Source organism: Haliotis cracherodii, unplaced genomic scaffold, assembly GCF_022045235.1.
Source record: "Haliotis cracherodii isolate W230 unplaced genomic scaffold, xgHalCrac1.p SCAF_2, whole genome shotgun sequence".
In the NCBI taxonomy this organism is placed as follows: Eukaryota; Metazoa; Mollusca; class Gastropoda; order Lepetellida; family Haliotidae; genus Haliotis; species Haliotis cracherodii.
In genome coordinates this window covers 60,723,672-60,742,551 of record NW_027266275.1, presented here as the reverse complement: position 1 = coordinate 60,742,551, position 18,880 = coordinate 60,723,672, and the positions used below count along the sequence as shown (strand labels likewise).

At 39.4% G+C, this 18,880-nt stretch overlaps 2 protein-coding genes across 7 annotated transcripts in view; one reads left to right on the top strand and one right to left on the bottom strand.

The window, feature by feature from the left end:
* Nucleotides 1-18,880, bottom strand: part of LOC139468311 (uncharacterized) — a 165,853-nt gene that overhangs the window by 52,325 nt on the left and 94,648 nt on the right. The window lies entirely within an intron of this gene.
* LOC139468309 (BTB/POZ domain-containing protein 17-like) overlaps nt 2,815-18,880 on the top strand; it is a 31,511-nt gene continuing 15,445 nt past the window's right edge. The window contains exon 1 of one of the 3 annotated variants that reach the window (XM_071250196.1): nt 2,815-2,834. The gene's annotated coding sequence lies outside the window, so the exon portion shown is untranslated. Of the gene's footprint in view, nt 2,835-6,839; nt 6,900-15,386; nt 16,309-18,880 lie in introns of those variants that run through there. The other 2 variants (XM_071250197.1, XM_071250190.1) reach the window with 2 other exon arrangements.

Genomic DNA, 18,880 nt, shown 5'->3' with positions numbered 1-18,880 from the left:
AGTGTTGAACAACAAACAAACAAATAAACAAACAATGAGCTATGGTGCTGAAAGATTACTGATCACAACAGAAGTGAATGTGGGATTTAAACCAACAGCCAGTAGTTCCAGAGATGGCAATGAGTGACTCTGACAGCGACCACCTTAGACAACTGGAGAACCATGCACCCCAGGAAGGAAGGTGGTGAAGGATGAGTTTGAGTATTGAGAGTTTTCAGACATGAGGCTGAAAACACCTGTAATGAAGAACTTGTGTGGTGGAGATGATGGAACTGTTTTTCTAGCAGATTGTGAGCTGAGAAGATGGCTGAGAAAGTGAAATGGGAGTTTTATTGTTGTATCATTGGAAAAGGATAAACTCTAAGACATGGATAGAGATCTGAGGGATGTTTTAGGCTTGTCCTATAGTTCAAGACACACTGAGGGACGGTTGGGTAGCCTAGTGGTTAAAGCGCTCACTGATTGTCCTACCAGTGTGCACTCCTACTTTTTAAAGGAGCTGATAATGATACTTGGGTACTGTGCAAGTATCGGATGATGTTAACAAGGCGCAATGGTGCATTGTACATTGGGGGCGGTCAAGTAGCCTAGTGGTTAAAGTGTTCGCTCATGATGCATAAGACCCGGGTTCGATTCCCGACATGGGTACAATGTGTGAAGCCCATTTCTGGTGTTCCCCGCCGTGATATTGCTGGAATATTGCTAAAAGCGGCGTAAAACCATACTCACTCACTCAAGACACACTGTAGTAGTGGTTCCACAGTCCATAAACCCTCTAACTGTATACATTATACACTCTGTTTGTTTGGTTGTTTTGTTGTTTAATGCCCTACTCAGCAATATTCCAGGTATATGACGGTGGTCTGTAAATAATCGTGTCCTGACCCGACAATCCTGTGATGGACACCATGAGCATCGATCCACACAATTGGGATACGATGATATGCATCAACCAAGTCAGCCAGCCTGACCACCTGATCCCGTTAGTCGCCTCTTACGACAAAAATAGTCTCCTTTTACAGCAAGCATGGGTTGCTGAAGACCTGTTCTAACATTCCTGTCCTGTCCGGTCATTTCCTGTCCTGTCCGGTCATTTCCGGTCATTTCCTGTCCTGCATAGCCAAGAACCATGCTTAAACAGTCCTGGATTGCAGACTCCAAGCAAGACTGAAGCATTTCCAACATGCAAAGCCATTTTCCTGCCAACATTATTACACTGTGTTGACAAATACTCTTGTCACAGTACATCTTTGATCACATTTTTCAGAATGCCATTCTGCCACAAGGACATACCACACAGCAAACATCACCCCAACTGTGTATCTGGACCAGAACACAGCCTCTTTAACAGAAACAATCAGCGTACACGCATCACCCAAATATGTATGCCATTGTGTTGGTCCCATTATCCATGTGCGTCAGGGACAATCAAGAGGGAACAGTTATCATTAGCTGGAGCCATTAGTCAGACAGAAATAATAAACCAAGGAATATCTGCCATTCCGTAGTGCCAGAATTCCGGCCAATTGTATCAATAAGCTGGGCAGGACTACAAAAAACACAGAGATCAAAGACTGTCTTCTATTGGTTATCATAACAGTTGTGGCTGTTGCTCTCACATCTAATATGGTAGTCACTGTCAGGTAACCTGAACCCTCTACAAAGTGCAGATGGACACTGTTAGTCTGATACTCTCAGCATTACCAGCAGAACAGAGCTGTTAGCATTACTGGCTGAAAAGAGCTGTTAGCATTACCAGCAGAACAAAGCTGTTAGCATTACTGGCAGAACAGAGCTGTTAGCATTACTGGCTGAACAGAGCTGTTAGCATTACCAGCAGAACAGAGCTGTTAGCATTACTGGCAGAACAGAGCTGTTAGCATTACTGGCAGAACAGAGCTGTTAGCATTACTGGCAGAACAGAACTGTTAGCATTACCAGCAGAACAGAGCTGTTAGCATTACTGGCAGAACAGAGCTGTTAGCATTACCGGCAGAACAGAGCTGTTAGCATTACTGGCAGAACAGAGCTGTTAGCATTACTGGCAGAACAGAGCTGTTAGCATTACTGGCAGAACAGAGCTGTTAGCATTATTGGCAGAACAGAGCTGTTAGCATTACCAGCAGAACAGAGCTGTTAGCATTACTGGCAGAACAAAGCTGTTAGCATTACTGGCTGAACAGAGCTGTCAGCATTACCAGCAGAACAGAGCTGTTAGCATTACTGGCAGAACAAAGCTGTTAGCATTACTGGCAGAACAGGGAACAATACAAGCTGTTAGCATTACCAGCAGAACAGGGAACAATACAAGCAGTTGGCTTTATTGACAGATATGAGCTGTTAGCTTTACTGGCAGAACAGGGAACAATACAAGCCACACTGAAGAAACTCGTCAAAATATAAGCTTCAGGCAAACCTAGCAGAACAGCTCACAATATGATCTGCTAACAATACTAAAACAGCCACTGCAATGTGCCACATTATTATTCAAAGGCAGTCAGTCTATATTCAGAATACTACAACATGTTATCCTCCCTATGTATCCACAAACAACTCAGGTCGTCTTACTCCTGGTCGAACTGCAGCTACGGTAACACTCATGGTGGTGTTTCTTCAAGCTTGAGTTCACACGTCACTGACTCCAGCAGGGTGTCGCCCACTCAAAGGTAGAGCAACACTACCTTTTATAAGCCGGCTATTCTTCCCGACAAGACCCGTGGAATATCTGGCTATGTTATGTCCACCTCACATCATCTGGTGGAGCTTTCATAGAGCTGAGTTTATTTACCAACGTAAATTGCCCATACCCATCTCCGCCCAGTTATTATACACAGGTAAGAATGCACTATGCATGACAGTAACAGTCTCAAATATGTATCACATCTTTTTTAACCGAGAGGTGGGTAGATAATGTTACAATGCATGCTTGCTGTTTATGCTTTCTCTTTCCAAGTAACATATTCTCAAAAAATGACCTAATCTCTGATACCATAAAACATCAATACTTTCAACATAAATAAACACTTTTTGTTCTAGCAATAATTTTACCAATTATAAAACAAGAGAAAAATTAAACATTTAAGAATTCTGTTGATAAATCCTTTTCCAAACAAATAAAAATAAGCTTGAAAATACAAGAAATGTCACTATCTCCTCCCAAACTAAATGTACATTAATTTCTCCGAAAGGTGAATTTTTTTTCACCTATGTGCCCAAAGCAACACTTTTTAAACCCTACAGGTTACCTTGTACTGGATGAGAGGATTACATTAATGGCGACTGTCTCTCTGCACGAATTAGCCCACAGGGGGTTTCAGTGAAGCAGCTCCTGGCTTGCAGGGGCTATCTGGAGAGTGAAGAGTGCTTATACATGTGTTTATTAACTGGATTCCCCTTTCACTTTGTTCTCTAGTGGATAATGGAGACTTAATCTCTCTGATACAACCCTTCGGGCCTGTGGATTCAATTTTACCTGTCCTCCGCAATGCTCTGTTGCCATTACAAACCCTACATAATAGATTAGCTCATTCATTGTGGCTCCATGATAGCTATTTACTTAACTGAGTGACTTTTCTTTCAGCGTCTCGAGTGTTCATGTTCACAGGTCAAAATGACTTATGGTGTAATGTTTTAGGAATCGTGATTTTATAGTTCATTTCAAAGGATGAATGGATAAATACTTTCATTGTTGTACAAACGAACGTCACAAAAACATGACAAAATACACATTGAATTTTTTACTGTAACTTCCTCGGGATGGGCTTTGTTCCACAACGAGATCGTAGCACTACGACTGTCAAAAGTCTGTGTTAAAGTATGGATCTTTTAGTGTCATAAGTCTGTGTTAAAGTATGGATCTTTTAGTGCTACGATCACTTTGTGTAAAAGGGCCCTGGTTGACTATATTCACATGTAGATTGACTGCGTGTATCATATTCACCCTGCTCCAAAAAGCACAACTGACAAACTTTAAGACTTATCTTTATAAGCAAACAACAAAAGTTCCAAGTAAGTCTGAAAATTTAGATGACACTGAAGGAAAATTTAGATGACACTGACCATTTTCTTGTTATTGTACATGTTTTAACACAAATTTAGCTGTGTAACAACTTGGTGATAAATTAAATGATATACTGGCTTGGTATTTCTATTTCTGACACATACTGCGAAAATAACAATAGAATAACAACATGTCTGAGAGTTATTATCATGGTACAATAGTGGCTACAGTTATTTTTCTTTCTATCTTTGAGCTAAAAACTTAACAAAGTAATGATGTGGGACAGTGTTTGTTGAAGCACCATGAAGGCATGGGAGAAAGATAAAATTTATGTGAATGTGACTGCTTTTTCCAGATTATTGGAATATCATGCAAGACAATCACAAACTTGTTACCATGGCAACAGAAAAATATAAATTCTAAAAATCTCTAAATAGCAAAAGGCACCAGTTGACAACCTCATGTTTGTGTGTGCGAAGTTTTATGAAAGAATACCTATTAGTTTCAGTGATAAGGTATGGGCAAACACACCACTATGAACAGAGTCAAACTTGTGGCAATGGAAACGGAAAAAACAAAAAATTCTAAAAATAGCAAAAGGCACCACTTCTGCCCCTGATTAAAACATGAACAAGGTTTGGATGAAAAATCGTGAATATTTTTTAGCTCTGCTCCAGAAACAACATCTACCTCATTTTCAGCTAAGTCAAACCTGTTTCCATGAAAAAAAAAAAAAAATTCACCAAAGCATTAAGCATTCAAACTAAATTTGTTCTCTCTGTCCTATCTCTGACATTGGTTTTAGTAAGCACCTCGCATTGTCAATTTTCTGAACACCCAGGGTGCCTATGACAGTGAGATCTGTGAATATGGTGACTAACTCTCAAAACACAACACATACCCTGCGTCATGTGTAGACAAAGATCAGGGACATAAATCACGTTGTAAGTATTAGCACCTGCTTAAATTTCAAACAGCAGTTCGTAGACGGAAGCTCGGTGAAAGGAGTGTCCTCACACATCATAGGGAATAAGTAGGATTTATGACACGGCCAATATTTTGAAAAAACATGTTTGCTGGACTTGCCGGAACACCTGAAGGAAATGTGTTGTGGGGGAAAAAACAACTGACTTGTCCTTTTGTAGCAGTGTGGGAGTCATCCCACAGATGACATCCTTACCTTGTCAGCTTGCTGACGGGGTTCACCTCCTTGGTCAGGTAGGCAAGGCATCCGACCTCGGTTCAGAAGGTCCATGGTTCGAATCCTAACATGGGACTCAGAAATTTTATGGCCACTACACTTCCATTTTATTTAATATTTTGAAGCAGTGACTGCAAAAATATACTGTCTGTCAAAAAGAATCCAAAAATCCAAGTATATATATATATATATATATATATATATATATATATATACACACACACACACACACTCATGAATACAAAAGTAATGATCATGTTATTATTTACCAATTTTTTAAATTTTAAATACAAAATATTTGATGACAGGCTTAAGATGTTCTAAAATTCTAGAAGGAAATATAATTAAAGGAAAAAATCTTCAAACAGAACTTTCATTTACCATATTTTTTTTAACCTGGAATACAGGATCAGTGTTGTAACATGTCATATCACATTCTCTACATTAGCAGAAACATCTCTTATGGGATCATCGAATCATCTATTTACCTGCCCCAGTGTACGTTTCCTAGTCAGTGTATCAAGTTGCCATGTTGTACTGCTAAATACACTTTCTTGAGCAAGGGTTTTGTACACTGCACATAGACTTTATTTACATTTCTTACAGCTTTTTTCTGTTTGTTTTCATACTTTGAACCATGTTTGAACAATCTCAAGATCATCTCTTGTGAAATAATAATAGTGACTATTATAACTGGCACAACCTTGGACAATTTACGTTAAATTTTCTGCCTTTAACAAACCCTTGATCCATGATTAGGAAACCATTACAAATAGTCATAGCCTGACTTGAGTGAGTGAGTTGGGTTTAACACCACTTTTAACGTTATTCCAGTTACATCACGGTGTGTCGGCTCAATCTGGGAGGAAAGCCCAAAGTGATGCAGGTCTCAGACATTTACCACTTTTGTGAAATCCACGAGCACGGGTATAGTGCTGACAAACCTAGAAACATAATCGGGGCAAACCGGGATTCGAACCCACAATCATAGATTTCTGGCGTGCACAAGGGACACAACTCTGCACAGCGAATCACTGCGCCTTAGATGACTGGGCCACCTGTGCCCCTAACCTTACTTGAACAAAACACAAACCCAGCTAACCAGTAAGGATCCAGCGATATAGACGGAAATTGAACTAAAACAGCATCAATCCGATGATGTTAAGGAAATGTTATCAAATTCTCCCAAGCATGACACAAACATATTCAAATATCTCAACATGTGCGAAATCACATGAAATCACAATTATACCAGACATACAAAAAATGTGTGAAAATAAAACAAATGCAATCCCATCGTCAAAACCCATCCTCCATGGTGACATGATACACGCAGCCATAGGAAGGGCCAGGTGACAGTTGTGAAAATAGCTTCTATGTGTTGAAATGTCTGCCTATGGCTTACGAGATCTGTGACCCTGAACAAGTTAATGTGTAGACTTTAGAACTATCAATCTCACTCACAGGTTTGCATCATGGGGTAGAGGGGGTTGGGGGGTGGTGGGGGATTGGGAAGGGGGTGGGGGTGGGGGACCTATGCGTGGCCAGTTAACCATGGGGAGGTGTATCAGGTGGTTGAAGTCCTGCTCCTAACTGGAGAGCCTGCTATCATTGGTCTATCTGTGACACACTCAATACCCGTCAACCAGTCAACCTGTCAACCAGTCAACCACAAGACACAGTGCTTATAGGCTGAAGGTAAAACTACTAAGTTCTTTGTTTTGATATCAAGTTCAGGGGAGGTTAAAGAAATTGTAGACAAAATTACACAATAAATTCAAAATGATTCGATGGAACAGCCCTAAGGAAAAATCAGGCTTCCAACAGCCATGGTTATTTCTGACTGTTTCCTTCCAAGAAAACAGAGATCGAGAGCAGTATGGTGGCTATGGTCCCTTCAGTTATGGAATGAATTATGCATTGTAGATTATATCATTAACAAGTAGTAAAACTACATTAACATCTGGAAGATGCCATTAAAAATGGAATTTATAGACTCCATGTCCATGTCGTCAGCACATACATGCTGTTGCTGTTTAACCCTGCACTCAGCAATGGCGGTCTGTAAATAATCGAGTCTGGACCAGACAATCCAGTCATTGACATCATGAGCATCGATCCACGCAATTGGGATACAATGACATGCATCAACCAGTCAGCAAGCTGGGCCACCCAATCCTGTTAGTCACCTCTTACAACAAGCATAGTCGCCATTTACGGCAAGCATGGGTTGCTGAAGACCTATTCTACACCGGATCTCCACGGGTCCAACACATACTTGTACAGATATTGAGTTTAATCCCAGAGAAAAATGTCTTCTTTGGATTTACTTATTTTCACTTGGGTTGAATTTTTGGGAATTGAAGTACGGTCTGTCAGCTTTTATCTGCATTTTGAAGTATGTAAGAAGCAGGAGCTGGGATTATTTCCAAAGAATGATGCTAACACTACAAGAAGTGTAAGTCTATGTTAAAGTGTAGGATTTTGGACAGTTGTAGTGCCTTGATTGCATGTGGAACATAATCTAAGGATCACAGCATCTAACAACATCACTTGAAGACACAGCCATCAAATACAGCCATTAACATTCCAAACTCACATCAATCAATTTAAAAATAGCATGACACTTATAGCCAACTGAAATGCTTGTGGTACATGTCAGTTGAAATCCTTAATCTGTTCAACCATATATCAAAGATACTGTACATAAGATATTTCAACAAAATGGATGTATTCCTACACCTTTGCATCAATCCATTATAACGAAAAATGCCTGACATTCTATTGTCTCTTTTATACTGTATTATTACCCATACAGATATCACACAATACTGTACCATCCATACCGATATAACACATTTCTGTACCACCTGACATACTGATATCACACAATACTGAACCACCTGACATACAGATATCACACAATAGTGAACCACCTGACATACTGATATCACACAATACTGAACCACCTGACATACCGATATCACACAATACTGTACCAACTGACATACCGATATCACAGTTCTTCACCATCTGACATACCGATATCACACAATACTGAACCACCTGACATACTGATATCACACAATACTGAACCACCTGACATACCGATATCACACAATACTGTACCACCTGACATACCAATATCACAGTTCTGCACCATCTGACATACCGATATCACACAATACTGTACCACCTGACATACCGACATCGCACAATACTGTACCATCTGACATACCGATATCACACAATACTGTACCATCTGACATACCGATATCACACAATACTGTACCACCCACTTCTATATCAGAACCCACCCAAAAGACATGAACAAGACTTAACACATAAACCTTTGTAAAATGTTACAGCGCTTGTTATTACTGAACTTTCACATTTCTTTATTAATTTTCCTGTTTTATCCCACCACTTGATATTCCTGCAGACCTTTTGCCTGCTTCATCAACCACCTACAGGGGATCGAGAGGAAGAGGAAGGCAACACTTCGCCTGAACTTTTCCTCCACCATCATCAACTTCCATGTTATGCCATCAGTTGATATTTTCAGTCTTCACACTTAATATACACATCCAGGGTGGCAGTAATCTATTGCTCAATAGTTTCAGTGCCGGCACAACTCGAAAATTGAAAACGCATGTATGCCAGGGGCAATTTCAAAACCCATTAATCCAAATTCCTATTTCTTCAAAATGCAGCTCCCAATGAAAACCTTGAGTTGATTAACAACTAACCCCAGAAAAGAAGCAGAAACACACACCTTATAATTGTAATGTTTTCATCAACAAAATATAGATAAATAAATAAATTTTGATGCAATAATATTGAGAGGCACCCCAGCAGCACTGTTCTCTGCAAATGGCTGTCTTGTTGAGGGACATATGCTCACAGTTAATTCTGTCTATGGCTGCTAATGATAGGCGTGTGCAACTAGTATCAAATTCCCAATTGTCAGGGCAGTTTTCTGTTCTACAAACCTCCCCCTATGCAATGTCTACACACAGGTGCCCGTAACATTGAAGTTAAAGCTGCAATTAATTCAAGAGCCATTAAATTGTTTATATTAAATCAAAACCTGTACAAACACTTTAAAAACTCTTACGTTTTAACTTCTGGTCTGGAATATGTGCAAACTAATGGCTACTCCTTTATTCGGTGAGTTTTTCAAGTATGATAAAGATGGACAAATCTGATTACTAGGATGGTGAGGACTCTGCTCCCTGATAAACAGATAAACAGCGATAAACAGGCCTGGGAAAGAATGTAACAGCAGGAATAAGATAAACAAAGTCGTATTGCGATTACATTCATTCAAGTTTCATCTCCAACAGAGTCTTCATCCAAACCAATCAACTTTGGCATACTCTGGCTGATTTTCTGAGAATGTAGGCGTTTATAATAATTCTGGAACATTCTAAACAGCAGGGGAATGATAAACAGGAACCGCTCCTAACTACTATTTCTGTTAAAAGTTTAGCTGTTATGAGATTCCTACAAATCCGATTTGTCGTCTGATTTCTTATGACGTAAATAATACTTCCAAAATATGACATACTAGTTAACAAGACTTACTGGTAACAAGGAAGAAATTACATAATTTGGTACCTGTCAGGTGAGATAACTTTTCTACAACATTTAAATTCAAACCATTATTCAAATGGAAACTTTCCCTGATTGAAATGGATTAACTGTACATGTGTAGAAGTTTTCACAGTGGAAAGTGCGTCACAAATTAGTGCAGTGATTGCTCCCCCAGTGAGTGAATAAGGATGGCGTCAGGGAATGTAGACTTACATAGTCTCAATGTTTCCAGCTCTATCACACCTGCCATAGCCTTGCTCCAAGGCTGTACTGAAAGATACGTCCATGAATGTGTAGTAATTCTATACTCCTAAAGGCAAGTCCCGATATGTAGACAGTTCTCCAGTCTCTTACAGGGACAACTTGTTCTTAATATTAACATAATCTAAAAATTATGATTTAGACTACTAATTATTAAATTGTGCAAGTCGACTGCCTGTATGAAATCAAATCTGGACTAGACAAGTCAGATGTCCAGAACAAGAGCAAGGATGCACACATGGCATTATGGGTACCAAAACCATCTGCCAGGGCCCGTTCCACAAAGCGATCTTAGCAATCTTACAATTGTCATGAAACTGTGTTAAAGAATGGTCACAGTTACAATCGTCTTAGCGCTATCATCACTCTGTGGAATGGGGGAGGGGCCCGGTTAGGTTTGTACAGAAAGATTGGGCTCTTACAACCAACATTAGCTGGATATTGAAGAATATCCTGCCCAAAGGAGACATACAATTAAAGAGTTACTGTTACTCAAACTAATTCTTTACTATCCGTAACAATTCCCCCACACCCCATCACAAAAAAAACCAACAAAAAAAAACCCAACAAAAAAAACCCATGTGTTTCATATTTCAGTCCATCAAAAAATATCTGTTCTTCCCTTCTTTTAAAAAAGTGACAGTGTGTCAGTAATAACCTGCTTTCAAATGAAGGCTTATCTATAATTTACACCTGTGAAATAAAATAGATAAAACAGATATGGAGATGAAAGCCTGATGCAGTGCCAAAATGCCATGGATGAAATAGGACAAGGGTACAGGGTCATGGGTTCCAGATATGGTCATTCAGGAAACCGGAACACACATAATTCTTTGGGAGGCCTGAACAATGAATCTGCTGTATACAAATATTATTTGGACATTTTCATGATTTCTCTACATTACCAAAATTTGCAACAAATCTTTAGGACATACCAGATGACAATCAGTCAAGTTCCTGAATGATGCACTACCATATTCGACGTTATAAGCGCCCAGGGCGCTCTCAAAATTAGAAATAGGGGGCTCTTATTAGAATATTTTTTTGGTGAAAATAAGTTGAATAGAGTTGAAAGATAAATTTTGTGGTTTATGCTGACAGCCTGAAATGTTTATATACGACAGATAAATTTTCCAGAATTTAATTGCCCACAATTGAGGGTGCATATAACACACGAGTGCGTATTATACACCAATAAATAGGTCTTGTGTACATTGATCAATCGGAAGGGGTGCTATTGGGATTGTTCACTAGCCAATATATTAGCAAATATCGCCCTGGGCACTTATTCTCTAATAAGCGCCCATGGCGATATTTGCTAATATCTTGGGGCGCTTATTACGTCTAATACGGTAATTTGAAAGCCTGATCCACTCTTATACTTCAAACTTGTGTGACATTTCAGTAAAGAAACACTATTTGAGACCATTTTATAACAATAATAAATGAGGAAACAACTAAACTATGTTTCAAACTTTGTACTTAAGCCATTCCATGGAATACATAGCCCTCAAACCCTTCAATAAAGAAAACAATGATTATAGAAACTGATGATTGTGTTCATTCTCTTTAAGTCATCATGGCCCTATTTAAATGCGTAACAACAGAGCAACAACACTGCAGTTATACACTGCACATGCATGTTACATATGCACATTTCCTTCTCTGAAATCAAACAAATCCTTCAACAAACAAACACAACTGCATTCAACAGATCACACATTTCCTCCAACTTAAAACCACATCATTTGAACCATCCGTTATTTATCTAAAGCCATTTAGTGCCACAATAAACATCCAAGCGTTGCGTTTTACTCTGCATCAGAACCTAATACCCAATGATGCAATACTTGGCCTAAGGCCACACTAACAAGATCATCTTATTCTCGTCTTGGCTCGGAAACTCTCTCAAGAGGTTTTATGTTTGCATAGTGTTTATTATCCCTGGGTGTAGATGGTGTAGGTAGACCACAGCGCCGAGGTTTTTATATACTTGGCTGCTGCTGCTGCTGCTTTTATAAGCATTTCAGGGGATGGGGGAGGAGGGAACATGGCCAGATGTGTCTTGCTTTTTCACAGGCTTCCACACTCAAGGTCCTCATGTTGAAATGTTGTGTTGATTATATGCTAGTTATGTCGAAGGAATGAGATCACATGTTTAGTTGCCGTGCGCGGATATGATACAGAAATATTGTTCTACATGAGGTTGATCTGTAGCATTGGCGCTGATGCTGTGTGCTTCAAGGACAAACTTTCATAGTACCCCTATCAAAATCCTAGCCAAATTGACTTATCAGTTAAATATCAGTAATACAATATCATACCATAAATTTCAAAAGATTAACTTCATGGAAGACTTAGAAACATTTTCCGAGGGAAACGTAGTGAAATTTTGTATTATCCAGAGTGAGTGAGAGAGTGAGTTGGGTTTTATGCTGCTTTAACAGTATTCCAGTTATATATCCCAGCGTGTCAGCTTAATATGGGAGGAAAGCCCGAAGTGATGCAGGTCTCAGACGTTGCATGATCCAGAAAGAGTACCACAAAATACATCATTCACCATGCATGATGAGCCAAACTTCTCACAATTAAAATCCAACATTGACAACTTTCCAACAATAAAACATTCCTACAAAAAAACAAAACCATTTGTACATATTATGAAAATCATGAAAATCAGAGCATGAAAAACACCCATGAAGCCGCTCTGGTAGGACAAGCAGGATAGACTCAAGGAGGAAAGGGAGCAGCCAACAGCGCCACCTTGAGGCAATGTCATAAGAAACATGCGCATCCACTGAGTAATGGACAGTTAAATGATGAGGGAGTTACCAGAAGCCATACCACCAGTCCATATGGTTTCCACTGATTCAGAGTCATCTGCCAGAAGGCAATCTCACTGATGCCCCGTTACCTCCATCCCGAGATGCAAGGTACCTAACTGTTGTAACTGCCTAGAACAGGTACCCTGGGATATCACTCTGCCAGAGGTCACCACGGGTCACATGATCAATCAAAGTTAATAGCATGGGCTGCGCTTCCTACAAATAACATGTGCAGAATTATTTCAGTGCCCTAGTTTTGTCGACATGATTGGTGAACACTACCTCACAATGTGACTTCACAAACTTCAGGATTAATACAGAAGGCTCAATCATGCAATAATACTGACATGGTACTTTGGGAATCCTGTAATTCATGAAATTTGACTAAAAATAAATGAATATTTCAGGTAAATCCTTCTTGAACAAGAACAGTAGAACCACATATCACATCTTTATTTGTAGTCAAAACGTTCGCCTCTTAAGTTCGACCCTACGATACATAAATTAACCATAATCCATCCACAGATACAAAATAGCTTAAACTTAAAACACAATAAAACAACTGTTAATAATGACAGACCTATCTCAGTTTATCATACCAGTACTTGTTACCAGCCAATTACTATTACAGCCCATGTTTTCTTGAGCATGAATAATTAGGGTTTCATGCCCCTTTAGCACTATTCCAGCAAATTGTCTGCGGGGGGACACTAGAAATGGTCTTCACACTTGGTACCCAGTGGGGAATCAAACCCAGGTCTTTGGCGTGGTAAGAAAATGCTTGAGTATGTGAGTATTGTTTTTAATGACTTTAAGGGATATTCTATCAACATCATTGTTATCATTGGAATCAAACCCTTGCCTTTGGCAAATGAGTGCTTTAACATTCCTACTATCCTACTGCCCTCATCATCAATAAGCTCTGAACATACATATGAAACATTGAGCTCTGAACATACATATGAAACATTGAGCTCTGAACATACATATGAAACATTGAGCTCTGAACATACATATGAAACATTGAGCTCTGAACATACATATGAAACATTGAGCTCTAAACATACATATGAAACATTGAGGTCTGAGCACACATATGAAACATTGAGCTCTGAGCACACATATGAAACATTGAGGTCTGAGCACACATATGAAACATTGAGCTCTGAGCACACATATGAAACATTAAGCTCTGAGCACACATATGACCAGTCCACCTGATATTTTACTAGACTGAGGCTCCAGGCCAGGGGTTCAATCCAAGGACTACAAACACACATATACAAGCTCCACCTACAGTCATACCATCAGCCTGGAGCACACTTTTTCTCCCTGCACTGAGCGACCATCATTTGAAATCAACTATGATGGAATCTAATGAAGCCTGGCAACTGTGGGAGGTTTAATGCTAAGTCTGTCATTAAGTGTGCCCTGACTTCACCTTCACTATTGAAGATGAAAGATGGCAGCAGTAAATCTATTTAGCTTCCTGTAACTCTGGCACTAGATTGTCTTCGGTGGTTATGTGGCTACACACAAGCCAACTTCTTCAATCTATAGGTACAGTGCATCTAGTTTCAGTTTGTTAGTTGATTAAAGCCACACTCTGCAATATTCCATCTATTTGACAGCAGCCTGTAAAATATTGAGTGTGGACCAGGCAAACCAGTGATTGATATTGTGAGCAACGATCCATGCCATCAGGGTCACAATGACTTGCAACCAAGCGATCATACGACCAACATAGGTTGCTAGGCACCTATTCTAATCCAGACTCCCCACTGAGGTCCAGTTGAAGAATTAGCTACTCTAAGATGAATTAGAATTACCAGAGATTCATGGTTTTGAAAAGTGAATCAATTCATAGCCATGTTTTCTTTACGTTCCTTTTACTTTTCTGAGAATATTGAGGCTTTGTGCAAAATTGTCTGATTTATGCACTGATTTATGAGTGCACAACAGTTTTTAAAATATATCTCCATAAATGCAAAATATACTGCAGTAAATACTTCAATAACCCCCTAAAATTTGCACATCATCTTGATTTGTAACATACTAAGAAGACAAAGTTTGACAAAGATTGACAAACTGTATGTTCACATTTTAGTTCAAAAACACAAACTGAAAGGAGGACTTCTTGGCTAATTTGCTTTTAAGAAGTGTTTAAAAGGAAAGTAAATAAGACTTTATTCTCAAAAGACAAGACCAATGGGGAATTTTGAAATTTAAACTAAAATAAACAAACTTCACTCTAAATCCTTTGACTCTTCAGTTAACTTTTTCAATCATTTGGTTTAGCTCGTCACCAAAAAAATGTTAAAAGCCATTTGTAAACGGCCACAGTTTGTTTACTGAGTCTTTCCTGTGTCCACACCAGTGAAAATAGCAGCGTCGCTCAATGTAAACGCTCGGCTGTGCTACTGGTTGTTGGAGCAGGTTAGGCCAATGTGTACACATGCATTTAATCGTGGTCTCTCCACTTGCTGCAGATATGTCTCCGTAAACTGTTTCTTACGACGTCTGTTTACGCTAACAATAGGCCCGGACTCTCAGACCAGAAACAAACAAACTTGAGTCGCTAGGAAAGTATGAAGCAGTGATTTATCATAACTCTATCCTTCCCATCTCTTCTCCATGCTGGTGCATAGGGCCAGTACTTAGTGACAAGCCGATGGCCACGAAGCATGAAAAGAGCCACCGTATGACACAGATTGAAGCGGAACATTGAAGGGGCTAGTCGCGTAATCTGTAGGGCTGCAAGAGCACTACGATTCATTATGTACACATGCATTTCATCAGACGGGACTTGACTCTCTATTCATGGGGGCAAAACACAATGACGACAGAAGTAGGAACTTCTAAAGTGCTGGGTGGTTGACTCCCTCTAAGGCAGGAAGCTGACGGGCTATCTCACCGAGATCTAAAGGCCAGGCGAGCTGAGGAAAGTTGGCAGTGCATGAGTAGAGACTCGATTGAGAGGAAGAGTTGGGAGTCACTCAGGCCTTAGTTGAATGTAGACCAGTCGGTATCCCTGACAGGGTCCAGCTCCCTGACCTTTCCTTACTGCCTAAGGGAGAAGCCAGTGCACTGATTGTCCTGCGTGCTGTTTACTATGTGCAGCTACCTAGAGGTGTAGTGGCTGTCAGTGGGACTGCGTGGTTCATTGGTGGGAGGTGGAGCCAGGCATGCTGTGTATAAGCCCTGCTCATCTAGTGATATAACAGGCAATCGTCAGCCCGAGTGGGAAGCTGCCTGGCTTGTTAGTCCCCAACAGTAACACTGGCACACTCCGGGATCATACCTCCGGATCTTACGTTTGGTGCACAGTAGCGTTTGTGGCAGCTGTGTAACTGCCGTTATTGGGATATACTGGATAACAAGTGTGACACCAGCACTCCAAGCACTGCTTGACTGATAAACTCCTGGTAAGTTCTCCTAGATGTAGCACCTAACATACCCATCCGACCCATCCTAGTACTGTTGAAACCAGTGTAGGGAACCATGCTATAACCCCCCTATTTTCAAAATTCAAATCTATGTCACGGAAGCCTACTTTTCTTTAACCCTTTCCCCCTCAAGTGTAAACCTGCAAAAGCCATCCCAAGCTTAACATACTCCTGCTGAGACTATTCTTTTCCACTTATGGAAATCCTGTGTTTACACATAGAAATTCCTGGCTTAAGAAGTGTATGGGGTGTTCTCCGACCTAATTATTTGGGTAAGACTGTTGTCTAAGCCACCCACGAGTGTATGGTGTTGGCAGTCAGATCACCCATTAATGGTTGGGCTCCCTTAATGTAGCCAACAATGTAATGGTCAGACCAGGGAAGCGGGATTTCACCACAGCTTGGTTTACGGTTGACATAAAAAGAGACAGGCATTGATTCGAGATTGTGAATAGATAGCGTTTCCATGTTGCCGAGCCATAACTGTGGTCAAGCATGTATACTTAGAGTCCACTCTGACACCAAGTTGTCATGTGACAATCATACCAATTTCAAATCAGCATGATTAATGAGAATTTATCTAAGTAGTGTTCAAAGGCTATTTCGAAGACAAATTTAGAATACTGAAAGGACAATTTTTCAATATTAATTGAAACTAAAAAATCATATGTAATATTTTATAATATGATTCAACATTATTATTATACAATATTTGCAGGACGTGAGTCAAAATCTATTTATAACTAGTTGTGAGAAATAAAAATGTACATTATGAGACATTATAACACCTGCAGAAGTCAGGGTTCATAACACTCCACAAGGTACTAAATCCTACAGAAGAGTGGACATTTTCTGGGAGAGTAGGGCCAAACAACATTTTTGTGTGACCAGTACAAAATGGGGAAGAAATATAAACCACTTTGCCCGACAGAGTTTTTCTTTATTAAATAGATATTGACATGTTTATGTTAATTTAAACTCTCATGTTGACATGTTTACATTCATTCAAAGTTTCATGTAAACTGCACGATGTCATTACTTGCAGTTAATTTCCTTCTGATGAAGCGGTTATATAAACATGTCATGATGGAAGCCAAATGATTTCCAAGGTGGACCAAAACAACTGGAATCCGTACCAAGCAGAAAAACGGGACTGATACACGCAGGCTATTTTGAACCTTCGTCTAATAGCCTGAACCCTAACAGTAGGAGCTTGTTGTCCATAAATAAGTATGGAGTAATTCAGGGGAGATTTATCCTGCCTGTTTCTCAATTTCTTACATTTACAAATTGAGTTATTGTAAGTCACACACTTCATGTCTACAAACCATCTTGAAATGTTGTCAAATCTACCAGAGATATATAAAATCATGTGTTGATGATGTGATAAAAATATACATAGCTACCTCAATATTCTTATAAATACGTTATTGTAAATAAATAGAACTTTTAATATACTACTCAAAAGAAGATAAGGACCATTCTTTCATATTACTATAGTAAACTGTCATGGACCACTGAGTCATGGTGTGACAGAATACGTATATTAACATGAAAGAATCAGGTGGTCCTTAACTTATTTTGAGTAGTATATATAAAAAGGTAGTCCTGTTACTACCATCACTGTAAAGTAGGTGCTTTCAACTAATCAAACCTGGATCTAGATTATAAGATAGACAATTCTAACTAGCTATAGACTTATGTAATCAGCATTACCGAAAAAAATGTAGAAATGAGAAATGTATTGTTAAAGTGAGTGAATGAGTATGGTTTTACACCGCTTTTAGCAATATTCCAGCAATATTCCGGTGGGAAAACCAGAAATGGGTTTCAGACATTGTACCATTGTCGGGAATCGAACCCGGGTCTTTGGCGTGACGAGCGAACGCTTTAACCACTAGGCTACCCGACCGCCCTGTATTGTCTAAAAAAAACTTCAGCAACAATATGTTAGTTTAATGAAAAGGTTGCAGTTTTAGAAGAACAAAGTTTGAAACTCATGGTATTATTTGGCTTGGTTTGTCCCAGAAGTCATTCTCAATAACAATATACCCTGACCAGACTGTTGGTCTGTCAATATGCCTTAATGGCCTCATAAATCAGTGCTCACACTTTTGACCACTGTTTTTTTCTGGCCACCTCACACAGAACCTGAGATACATCTGTTATCAGTGTTATTACAAAGGTGTAACTTCCCATCCTCCTACTTCATAAGTGTCCACAACGATCCAATTTCAAATGCACCCAGCACCCTAATTATGCCAAACACAAGGGGTAGACACTACTGAACTTCATAGTTTGATAACATCTACATCGAGACAGCATGGTATTTTTTTCCAGCATAACTAACATTCTTTTGTTCAGGTCTGACAGCACATCAGTCTTAGTCAATAACCTCCCATAAACAATTACAACAAGTCTACCAGGAACATACTTCGTGATATACTATTTTCCTATCCACAGATAACAAAGCCAGATGATATAAACTAAACTATTCTTAGCATGTTGGTGATAAATTTCTTGATTAAACAACCATAAAAGCAGGAATTAA